Genomic DNA, 1069 nt, shown 5'->3' on the forward strand with positions numbered 1-1069 from the left:
CAGACACGAGGGTCTTTCTCTGTAGAAGGCGTCTCTGGTGGTTTTCAGGAGCTCCTGACATGGGCACTGCCTCTTGCCCCATCCTTCCTCTCTGGACTCGGGCTTCCTGCCTGTTATCAGCACAGGGGCCAGCACTGAGCAAGGCTCTGCGGCTGCATAAATCTGGCACGGCAGGAGGCCTCCTGAGGACCCCTGAGAGCAGCACTCGCCCTTGCGAAGGGGCAGGGATGCTCCCTCCCTCTGCAGCCTCCCTTGCTTTCTCCCTCTCTCTTGTTTCCACCATGCGTGAGCTCCTTCCTCCCCAACCTGAATCCCAGGGGTGTGTCAGAGCCTTGTCCACACCAGGGATCGCTTCAGGCACTCTTTGCTCCTCTAGCACCTCTTTAACCATCTTCAGGGTTGCCACCTCTCCCTATGGACAGTGCTGGAGGTGGTCCCCACCCTCATGCATCTGTCTCTCTCCTGACAATGATACGTGGCTGATCTGTCAGGCCATGGAGAAACCCGTCTTTGGCGGCAGCACTGCTGCTGGTGCTACCATCTTTCAGGGTTGTGATGGAAACTTTCTGCCTGCTGGCTCTTCTCGAGCTCTGCTCTAAGCCTGGAACAGGGGGCTTCTGGGTTTGCGCTTCCACTGGTTAGATTTTCTTCCTTCTCCTTGGGTTCAGGTAGGACAGATGAAGCTTTAATTTATCCTGCAGGCAGTTCATTTCCAGCAGTTTCTGTTGCCTCTTCTCTTGCCTTGTGCTCTGCTTGCACTGAGGATGATTTGCCTTCTTGTAATGACAGCCCCTTTCCTTCTGGGCTGCATGGTTCCTGCTTCACTCCCAGTGAGGCTGCAAAGGTCTCCTTAGCACTTCCTGGGAGAGGGTGCGAGGAGGGAGGAAGGTAGCAAAAGCCAGTTTGAGGTTGGTTTGGGATTTTTTTGTGGTCTAAAGAGTGCAGGGAACCCTCTTGGCCCTGCCAGCCTCTGGGCACGGCACTCTGCCTTGGCAGCAATGCCCAGACCAAAGCCTTTTGTCCACCAGCCATGACTGGCTAGCCGTGGCTCTCCGGAAACCCATCTTAG

Source organism: Merops nubicus, unplaced genomic scaffold (genome assembly GCF_000691845.1).
Source record: "Merops nubicus isolate BGI_N331 unplaced genomic scaffold, ASM69184v1 scaffold30317, whole genome shotgun sequence".
NCBI classification, from domain to species: domain Eukaryota; kingdom Metazoa; phylum Chordata; class Aves; order Coraciiformes; family Meropidae; genus Merops; species Merops nubicus.